At 39.3% G+C, this 8,895-nt stretch overlaps 1 pseudogene; it reads left to right on the top strand.

Moving 5' to 3' along the window:
- The first annotated feature begins 957 nt into the window (after positions 1-957).
- Positions 958-1,635, top strand: LOC147607224 (uncharacterized; annotated as a pseudogene).
- Positions 1,636-8,895: the final 7,260 nt, after the last annotated feature.

The following is an 8,895-nucleotide window of genomic DNA, read 5'->3' as shown; positions in this document are numbered from 1 at the left end:
TCGACCGTTCAAAAGAGCATGTAGAAAAACTGAAGAGGATCCAAAAAAGAGCCACCTACACCGATGAGGTGTACATCCCGGATCATACCCCCCGAGAGGTGTTCATAAAATTCAAGAAAAGATTTGTCAAGGGAACTGGTTCAAGAGCACAAGCTCAAACACCAGGTGTGCCAGGTGTTGCGTGCCTGACAATGTAGTGGCAGTGAAAGGATCAGTGGCAGCAGGCAGAGCAGAACCCACGTTGCACGATGTGAGCACCACCTCGGTAATACACATGTGAAGGCGTGGCAGATTGTAACCACCACAGAGTCGTTGCCAAGATTAAGAAGGTAGAGTTTAAAAGGGTAACCAACCACTATAGAAAGGATGATGCTAAGAGTAGAGGGATGCTGAGAGTAGAGGAATGCTGAGAGAAGTGTGTGCTGACTTACTCTAGGTGTGATGTGTAATGAAACATAGCTTTGTAAACTCTCATTATTAGTTGACACTTATTTCATGAACCTTGTAATATGTTGAATCTTTCAAGTTTTCATCTATACTAGGTATCAGTTTTGTATTACTCTGTGATTCTTTTGAAATGAAATCAAGAACACACTTGTCATTGCTTCTCTCTTATGTGTTACATGTTCTTCTAGGATGTCTGAGTTTGTTGTGTTTTTGCTTAATGGTACATGCTATGTAGGAGAGAGAGTGTGAGTGTGACATGCAAAGGAGTGATGTAGAATAAGAGCTGGGAAACACTGCACATGAGCTTGTCCAGTTGAGCAGAGTTTTTAATGTTCCTCATGATGACCATGTAAGGGTTGGTGTTTTGAATCGAGAATTTCTAACGGGAGTCTACACATCTCCTACGACATTGCCAAACTAGTCTAATACACGAGACTAATGTCCTGCCATTCCGCTGTTAGGGAAAACAATGAGAAACACTCACCCATTCTTGGTGCTTGCAAGCGGTAAATGCTAGAAAAGCTTGTCACTGATCTCTTGGAATTCAACTTAACCAAATCAGCTTTCTACTTTTCAGGGACGGGTAGCTCTCTCCTGGTATTGCAACACATGTTTAGAGATTCTGAAGAATAGGTTACCAGTAACTTTATATGCAAACTTTGGGGGTATCTATAGCAAGAATGCATTGAGTCGATATGCTCAAAGGGTGGTAAAGGATACGAGCAAAATTGATTTCGGTAGGTTTCTCAAGCTGTATCATGGGAGACACAGATTCTTCATCACAACATTAGAGAGATACATTGCAACTGATGACCCATTTCTAGATGTAACCGATTACTTGTTACAGTTTGGAGATCATATCTCAAAGATGAGAGGTGTTGCTCTAGCAAACGATGGTGCTGAATCAATGGTGTGTCGGATGAGTAGGACAATTTTTGATGACGTGAGATAAGGTTTTTAGAACTGCAATGTGTTGTCACAGAGAATGTTAGCAAGGCACGACATCTTGTTGAAGACATGGTTTCTCTACATTTCTTTGGCTGGCCAAAGCTGGTTGTTGTAAACCCAAGCCTATCCTTGGTGGAGTTCGGCTTGGCAAGGATAGCTGTACAACCAACTACAAATGCTGTAAAAATGGTTGGAGGTCAACAAAGAAGGGGTATTTGGCATGGTTGCAAGCGAGCCTGAGTACAAAGCTATACAAATTGAAGAACCCCTTGTCACACGACAGCGGTAGTTATGTGAGCCTAGAGAGCTCAACCGTCTGGAAAAGGCACGGGTGGGGTTTAGGGGAGCCAATATGACCGGAAATGGACTCAACGGTGGCCGAGCACTAATAAAAGTGGCTAGGCACATGTAAAGGTAAATTAACTATTAAATCCAAACATAGAGGAGCCATGTGGAAAATTGGCTATGGTTGGGTGGAGAAGTCATGGAGCTCTCAGAGCCAACAAGCTTTGCAACTAGGCAACCTTCCTCTCAAGAACAAGAGTGCTGAGAGCCCTTGATTTCACCTCCCAACCATAGCCAAAATAAACTCTTGACCCCTAGGGATACATGGACTCCACTCGTTTATTAGCTAGTAATCTCTTCACATGTGCCCGACCACTCTCACTAGTGTCCGAACACTCTTGAGTCCTACCAGTCATTTTGGCTCCCCTAAACCCCGTGACTTATCCGAATGGTCGAGCTCTCTAGGTTCCTAGTAATTCTGTTTTCATGACATTACTTCCCCCTTAAGAGGAGTTTTCATCCTCGAAAACAAAATTAGGTAACCTCTTTCTGAGTGTGCTTACATTTTCCCAGGTAGAACCTTCTTCTGGTCTATCCTTCCACTTGACTAAACACTCCTATCGTACAGAGTGCCGAGTTCTTTTCTCTTAGAAATCCAAGACTTTTTTTGATTCGTGTGGTAAGGATGGGGGTTTGATAAGTTCTGCTAGGATCTCGAGACTGATGAGATTATCGTCATCACCCAACTTCTTTTTCCATCTACTGATGTGAAAAACTGGATGAACTTTAGAGTTTTCTGATAAAGCTAACTTATAAGAAACACTACCTACTTTTTTAAGTATTGTAAATGGACCACAATACCTTGGAGATAGCTTTAGACTTCTTCTCATTTTCAAAGTTTCGGAGTGTGCAGGAACCTTTAAAAACACTTTATCACCTTCCTCAAAGATGAATTGTCTACGATCTTTGTCTGCATAATGTTTAGCACGGTTCTGTTCTCTCTTAACATTATCTTAAATTGCGATTTTCAACACTAATTCCAATATGGGTAAATATTCTTCCCAATTGGTTTACTTTTTGCTTATTACAAATACTCGTAGCATGTATTCCAAGACTTGGCTGACTCTCTCGGTTTGACCATCACTGTGAGGATGATTAGCCTTACTCATACTTATCACGTTGTCCAATCTCTTGATCACACCATGCTAGAAATGACTATTAAACTTTATATCTCTATCACTAACTATATCATTAGAAAAGCCATATAATCGATAGATATTTTCAATACTAGCCTTGCAAACTGAGGCGTAGTCACTGTCATTTTTGTTAGAATAAACTAACACATTTTAGTCAACCTATCCAAAACCACCCAAACTGAATCGTGGCCTCTGTTCGTTCTAGGTAGTCGAGCTATAAAGTCCATTGAGATACTCTCCCACTTGCCATTTGGGATCTCTAGTGGACTTAGTAAGCCACCTACCTTATCGGGGGTGCACTACTAGAAAACCCTAGGTATAATGTGCGTTCAAGAGGTATTAAAAAAACCCTTAACTAAAATTTTTTCCCCAATAAAACAACCCCTCTTTAATTATGAACTAACGGATTTTTTTCTAAAGTTGAATTAAAAAACCCCTCTTGTTAATGTAATCCTGTTAATTTTTCTCAATGTATCTAATTAAAAAACCCCTCCTGTTGAACTCACGTGGTATACTAATGTTTTTTGAGGTGAACCCCCTGAGCCTACCTTTAGGCGTTCTACTTTATTGACCTAGCACTTTTGGCATTTTAAGACATAGTCCTAGACATCCTTACTTAAGCCATACCAATAAAATTGTCTCTTAACTAGTGCATATGTCTTCCATATTCCAAGATGACCAGCACTTGAACTATCATGACATTCATATAAAATATAGCGCCTAATATCTGTGTCCGAAGGTATACATACTCTACCTTTGTAAAGTAGGTAACCATTATCAATGGAAAAAATCTTCCAACGATTTCTTTCATCACTTGTAAGTGACATTTCTCCTTGAGACATCTCTCGAGACTTACCACTAGTGGAAGTGTCTATCTCGTGAACGGGGCTATCTTTTAGTCAAGGGATCCCTCTTCTCTATGACACTCCACACGTGGGCATAATGTGGATCATCAATGTAATTTCCCTTAAGTGATTCCAAAAAATCGCTCCTAATTTGAGTAAAACTCAACTTGTTAACCATGGGCATGCGACTCAATGAATCAGCTACCACATTGTAACGTCCTTTTCTATATCTCAATTGAAAGTCAAACTCTTGGAGAAACTCTTCCCATCGAGCTTTACATCCATTCAACTCTTTTTGACTAGATATCCATTTTATACTCTCATGATCAAAGACTATCTCAAATTTGGCACCATATAAATAATGCCTCCACTTCTTTAAGGTATGAATAATAGCATATAACTCCCTTTCATAAGCTGAATAATTTTGTTGAGCTCGGTCCAATTTTTTACTTTCAAATGCAATAGGTTTTCCCCCTTGTAAAAAGATTTCTCCTACTGCATCATTACTAGCGTCCGTCTCAAAGGGTTGATTCAGATCGACAACTTGGAGAATGGGAGCTGTAGTAGCTATACCTACCTTAAGTTTTTCAAAACTTCTTTGTTGGGAATTCTCCCAAAAACGAAGGTCTTTCTCTTTTCTTTAAGCCGATCCATCATGGGAATTGCTATCTTAGCATAATCTCGAACATATTTTCTATAGAATCCAGACAAACCAAGAAAAAATTGTAATTCTTCTAAGTTTGTGGGATGTGGCCATTTCAATATGGCTTCAACTTTCCTTGGATCCATACGAATACCATCTTCTAAGATTATGTGGCCTAAGTATTGGAATTATTTTACGAAGAATTCACATTTACTCTCTTTGGCATAAAGTGAATGCTTTCTAAGTAACTCAAATACTTGCCCGCCGTAAGTGTTCGAGATGTTCTTTCTTAGTGCGACTATCGATCAAGACATTGTCTAGGAAAAACACGATAAATTTTCCTACATAGGGTTTCAAGACACTATCCATGAGTGTCATGAATGTGCCCGGAGTATTAGTCAAACTGAAGGGCATGACTAAGAACTCATAGTTACCAAACTTAGTTTGAAAAGCAGTCTTTTGGACATTCGCTTCCTGAATTTTCACTTGATGATATCTGGATCATAGATCAATTTTCATAAAGTCCTTTGACCCTTTAGTTGATCAAACAACTCATCTATTCATGGCAAAGGATACTTATTCTTAATCGTGATTTGATTCAAACCACGATAGTCTACGCATAATCGCATAGACCCATCATTTTTCTTCACCAATAGAATTGGTGAAGCCTAAGGCGAAGAGCTTGGTCAAATTAATCCACTTTTAAGGTATTCCTTTAACTTTTGTCTGACTTCTTGTGCTTCCTTAAAACTAAGCCGATAAGGAGGCTTACTTACTAGCTTTGAGCCAAGTATTACTTCGATTGGATACTCAACATCGCAGATAGGAGATAATCCTTCTGGTAATTCATTTGGAAACACATCTTTAAATTGTTGTAACAATTGCTTTAAGGCTTCATTAAACTTTTTATTGTTAACATGCTTGGATTGAATAAAAGTCATGTAAACACTATGCTCTCTCAAACCACTTATGTTTTTACATGTGGAAAAGGAAATGACATGATCAAGACTCATGTAGCACAAAAAGATGTTTTCTACTTCATTAGCTTGTACAAGAGGTAATTGAGTTCCATTAGCTTGTACAAGAGGTAATTGAGTTCCATAGAGCATATAAGAGGTGAGGAGGGTATATCATGTTCACCTTGCAAGCACACTTTCTTACCATCTACTTCAAACTCAAAAGAATTATGCAAATAACTTCTAGACAAATATGGACCAATGTTATATAAACCTCGGGGAGTGTACTACTAGAAAACCCTTAGTATCACGTGCATTCTGAAAGAGGTATTAAAAAAACCCTTAAATAAAAAATTTTTCCCAATAAAATAACCCCTCTTTACTTATGAACTAACGGATTTTTTTCTAAAGTTGATTAAAAAAACCCCTCCTGTTAATGTAACCCTATTAATTTTTCTCAATGTATCTAATTAAAAAACCCCTCCTGCTCAACTCACGTGGTACACTAACATTTTTTGAGGTGAACCCCTTGCGATATAACCACTATTGACCTAGAATGACATCCACTTGAGTGATATGTATAACAGTAAAATCTAAATGCATCTCATGACTTTGAATAACTAATGGAATATCACAAATTACTGTATCCAAGACATCTTTATCATGGCCATTAATCAAAGAAACCACATACTTATGGTCACTTGGACTTTTCGAAAACTTTAATTTATTGACTGAAGTAAAGTTCAAGAAATTGTGTGTGTCACTATCATCATTCATATCTCGTACCTTGTGACCTTTAACATGACCATACATTTGAACCAACTCATGTGGTCCAAATGTTGGCACCCACATCGATGACGTGACACAACACACATGAGTAGAATCAGCATGATAAACTTTAACCTCTTTAAACTTACAAGAAGTCTCTAGAGGGAGCACTTAAATAGTGTGCACTTTCCTTTCTTTACTTTGATCACGCTAGTTCTTCTCATTTTCTTTTAGCTTGGGACACTGTAGTTTACTATGACCCTTTTCCATGCAGTGAAAAACATAAATTCTCTTTTTTAGCTCTTTCAAAATCTTCATGCTTCAGAAATTTTTGTGGTCCTTTAGATTTCTTAGATTCGTAATTCTTTTGGTTAGGTCCCTTTCTTTTATTTTTACCTTGATGCTTGGAACCTTCGAACACACTAGATGTCCGTTGTGCATTCTGCTGCACACGCTTTTTCTTTCTGGCACTGTCGTCGAGAATCTGAGCAAACTTAATTGCTTCTTCTAAAGTTTTCAGCTCATTTTGTTTAACTTGATTCTTATAGTCTGAGTCTGATCTGCGAATAAATCCATGAATCTTTTGGAAGTAATCCATACCTTTTAACTTGAGAATGATTTCTCTATAATTGGAGATATACTGAGTCAATGTGAGATTTCTCATCTCACAGTTGTCCCATGCTTCCCAATTATGATCCATCTCATTCTCTGGAAGAACCTTTCATGAATGCACTTTCAAATTCAACCCATGTAGTAGGCCGATTTCCAGAATCCAAGCTCATCCACCACTTGTATGCTTTACCTCCTAGATTTAAGCTCGCTTCAAGCATGCGTATCTCCTCTAGACTTTGATGCAATCGATGCAAATCCTACCACTTTTGTAAAAAAGTGTTGACTGCATCCTTATTGTGTTCCTTATCCTCCCCATTAAAAGTCAGAGGTTTCGGATCTTTTAGACTAGAAATAGCATCTCTAGAGTGAGATGTACTGACATTCATGTTGTCCCCTTAGGCGGGAGCCACTGGCATCCCTCCCATTGAAGCACTTACAGTGGTAGAAGCTTGTATATTATCATTTAAGAAAGAGGAGTATCTTATCGTACCTGGCCTCGATATCCGAATTACGGGACTCTAGAGCCTTAAACTGTTTAGTGCGGACCAAATTATCATCAAGAAGATCATCGTCGGTCATCATGACATCAAGATCGGCCACCGCCTTTTTCGTGTCCGACAAATACTAGGATCTCCACTTACACATTCATTAGGGTTATTAGATTCCATATGGACCCTCTAAATGCAATGCAAGAGAATAAACACAAGCACCAACCTCAAGTTCAAGCTATAGGAAAGCAATCGAATTGTTAGCTCGAAGTGAAGTTGCTAGTGCGGTAGAAAATCTGAGAGTTTTCATGGCAAAGCACATCCCCATCTTGGTAAGAAAGCTCAAAATTCCTCTGGAATAATTCACCATGGGAACGGCCTCCAAACTTCAAAGGTTAAAAACCTTTGTGAAGTGTATAAAAAATTCGGATTTTCTTTCCCTTTGTTTTTTTTAGAAACCTCTGAATTTCGAAGAGGAAACGCCTACGCTATTGCATAGACTACCATGCACAAGCTTTTGTTGTATCTCTATTGTCGGAGTGACTGTCATTCTCGGCCTGGGTGCTGAGGCGATGAGTACGGTAGCTCGTAGCGACGCATTTCTTCCCAAAGGCTGGAGACTGGTTGTTGTTTGTCTAGCCGTGATGCGGCTGTTACCGTTAGCGCTTGTGATGGCCAATAGCTTTTGTGGCGGCTGTAGACAGCATAGGTTGGCTGCCCGCCACCAATAGTAGTCAGCCTTCTTGTTGTTGCTGAACGTTGTAGCAATTGGCCAATGTAGGTACTGCACGTGGCACTGCTGGGTGAGTATATGCTGCAGCTAAATGCAAGTGTGTTTGATGGAACGCCTTGGCTCTGATACCAATATAAAGGCAACCAGCTAGCTCTGCAAGTAGGTGACCTTCCTCTCAAGAACAAGAGTGCTGAGAGCCCTTCGTTTAACCTCCCAACAATAGCCAAAATAAACTCTTGACCCCTATACATGGAATCCACTCTTTTATTAGCTGGTAAGCTCTTCACATGTCCTCCGCCACTCTGACTAGTTTCCAGCCACTCTTGAGTCCTGCATGTCATTTTGGCTCCACTAAACCTCGCCCGTGACTTATCCGAATAGTCGAGCTCCCTAGGTTCCCAATAATTCCGTTGTCATGACATCTTCTAATGAGCATAAACATAGAGAAAGAGAAATACAGTCATGTAAATTGGGAAGAAAAAGATTGTGTTTCAAATGTTAGGAGAAGTGGCACAATACCATGCAAAGTCATGCAAGGCTATAAATTCTACTCTCAATGTCACTCTCACGAATATGAATGGGAAAGAGAATGATAAATAAATGGATGCGTTTGTGGAATACAATGAATCATTGGAAGTATAGGATGATCACCAACTCGATGGGGAATTTCTATTTGATCTCAGTGGTTCTTATGGTAAAGATTTGGAGAGAATTATGACGATGGATTTTTTACTATCTGTACTTTGGATGATTCATGTAGGGAGCCACTTTGTGTAAATTATCACATGACGCCTAGAAGAATGATCACACTTTGAGGCTGAAAGCTTACATCAAGGGTAAAGTGGCACAAGTCCTTGTGGATAGCGGGAATACACATAGTTTTTCCAATATTGAATCCTTGAAAAATCTAAAATTACAACCCATGTCTTTGGAGTCTTTACATATGTTCCAAGTGGCCAATGAGTTAACGATGC

Source organism: Cibotium barometz, chromosome 56, assembly GCF_041138505.1.
Source record: "Cibotium barometz isolate CiBa-2024 chromosome 56, ASM4113850v1, whole genome shotgun sequence".
Lineage (NCBI taxonomy): Eukaryota > Viridiplantae > Streptophyta > Polypodiopsida > Cyatheales > Cibotiaceae > Cibotium > Cibotium barometz.
This window is presented reverse-complemented; position numbering and strand designations above follow the sequence as displayed.